Genomic DNA, 2,500 nt, shown 5'->3' on the forward strand with positions numbered 1-2,500 from the left:
GTATATCTGATAGCTGTCAGTGTTGTTATTGTTAACTAAAACTTTTTTTTTTTATTGAAAAATGGCTGAAATTAAATCAAATATGCACATTAGATGCAAAAGTTAAAGTTGAAGACATATTTAATCAAAATGATAAAAGCACATACCAAAATTACTTAAATAAAATAAAAGCAAATTCTAAATATGAATTGATACTTGCATAAATCATACTAAAATTACTTAAGAAAAGTTTGACACAAAATACTACCAAAAATGTACTGTGCTTTTTACTATTAATTTGCCATGGTATTTGTTTAGGAGTACGATGTAAAATCCTTGATGCATGAATTTGCTAATCATTTAGTACCATAGTAAATATAAAAAGTACCGTGCTTTTGATAGCATCGCTCTCACGTTCACAACAAGCGTTGGGTCGAGCTCCGTTAGATCTTCTTTAATTATGGGGCCCTTAAAGACAAACCGTCTGAAGCTAGACTCCTTCAGGGCCCCTGAGGGCCTCCAGAAAGTGCTGTTCGGGGTCATCAAGCACAACCCACCCAGCGCTACATCTTCACTAGGGCTACGAGAGGCTGTTCTGATGTCCCACAGACCCCCGGACCACACAGGAGGTCAAAGGTTTTAACGGCAAGCGGGACAATGGTGTGATTGAGCGCCGGCCGCACACACACCTCCATCACACGCAACAGTAAAACGGTTGTTTTAAGGCTAATCGCTCGGACCCGTCGCTGCCTTGATGACAAGACGACAGTTAGCGTTGCTTTAGCAGAGCTAATGTGGAACTTCCTGCCTTCAGTGTTACTCAACAGCTGCTCTATAGATGTGTGTGTGTGTGTGTGTGTGTGTGTGTGTGTGTGACATGACCTCATCATATTCATATACAACAGTACTTGTTGGTGTTTTAGTAGGTGAACATGATATAGGGTTATCGCTGTTAACTAAAAGTTATTATCATTTACTAAAACCCTAAAATAATTTTCATTACTTAAAATTAAATGAACATTAACTGATTAAAAAAAATATATAATTAAAATATTTCAACTATAGTTGCAAGTGTAATATTTATTATTTTAGTTTAGTTTAAGTTCTAAAAGAACTAAAAGTAAATAAACAAAAACTTAAAATTAGACACTAATAAAAACACACAACAAAATGACTAAAAATAAATTGAAAACAACTTTTACAATAAAATCTAACTCAAAATATCAATGATTCTGAGATAAATAAAATATACACTACTGTTCAAATGTTTGATACTTAAATTAGAAATTTATACTTTTATTCATAATTGATTAAATGCGAATTTAAGAATAATTAGAATGATTTCTGAAAGATCATGTGACACAGTAATGATGCTGAAAATACAGCTTTGATCACAGAAATATATTACATTTTAAAATATATTCACATAGAAAACGGCTATTCTAAATTATAATAATATTTCACAATTTTGCATGTATTTTTGATCATATAAATGCAGCCGTGGAGAGCAGAAGAGACTTCTTTCTAAAAAATATATAAAAAGATATATTACCAACCCCAAACTTTTGAATGGTAGTTTATAAATCTACTATAGTATTATGAACTGATTCCATCACTCTACTAAGGTACAGTAAATATCTCAAGCAAAGTATTGAAGTAAAACACTAGAAATGGTGCTAAAATGTGCTTTCAGCACTAGTTGGATTCCAGTCCAAAGTTCTGAGTTTGTACAGAAAAGCAGACAGCAAGTCTACAGGGAAAAAAAGAAATAACACACACACACACACACACTGTGCTGTCAGTATGACGGTGTGCAGTCGTCCTCGGGCTGGAGATTGTGTTAAAGTGACACACAGCAGACCTGCAGAAACACACACCGCTCAGAGACGAACATCAGTCCAGCTTCTCAAATATCTCAAAACCGAAATTACGAGTTTCAAAAGAGATTAAAACTAAAGCTCAGATTTGCCAAAGTCTACAATGAAACGCAAGAGATCTCAATATGACCTCAAACATGATTTATAGCTCTTACTGTATGATCCTGAGGGATTGTGCATTGAGTCTCCTGAGCAACATCAACCTTTTAATTCCTAATTGTTTGATCCGTGCACAAAACGAATAATGCACAAGCACACTCTTTACACGAGAACTCAAACTCTCTCCTCTGGCATCTCAGCACACCTGAAGCTTCTGCCACGTGGAACCGGGACTCAAACCATCACACTTGATTCACGTTTTTATAGAGATTACATTCGCAAAGAGCAGTTCTAGATGATGCAATATTTTACAGTGGAGCAGAAACACTTTCCATGATGTTGTTCATATCCATGACTGACCTCTTTAAAGCCTCCAAAATCACTATTTCAAAATATACATATATATATATATATGCATGATGAATATGGTGTGTATATATGAATAATAATAAAAAACATAACAAATCTAGTAAGTCAATTTGCATAAATTTAACCCCATTCATATTATTGTCATATATAATAATAATACGACATATATAACACAT

The 2,500-nt window shown here is 34.0% G+C and overlaps 1 protein-coding gene across 3 annotated transcripts in view; it reads right to left on the minus strand.

The window, feature by feature from the left end:
- The window catches only part of cbfa2t2 (CBFA2/RUNX1 partner transcriptional co-repressor 2), a 42,636-nt gene that overhangs the window by 24,106 nt on the left and 16,030 nt on the right, over window positions 1–2,500 (minus strand). The gene's annotated exons all lie outside the window — the stretch shown is intronic.

Source organism: Rutilus rutilus (assembly GCF_951802725.1).
Source record: "Rutilus rutilus genome assembly, chromosome: 12".
Taxonomy (NCBI): Eukaryota; Metazoa; Chordata; class Actinopteri; order Cypriniformes; family Leuciscidae; genus Rutilus; species Rutilus rutilus.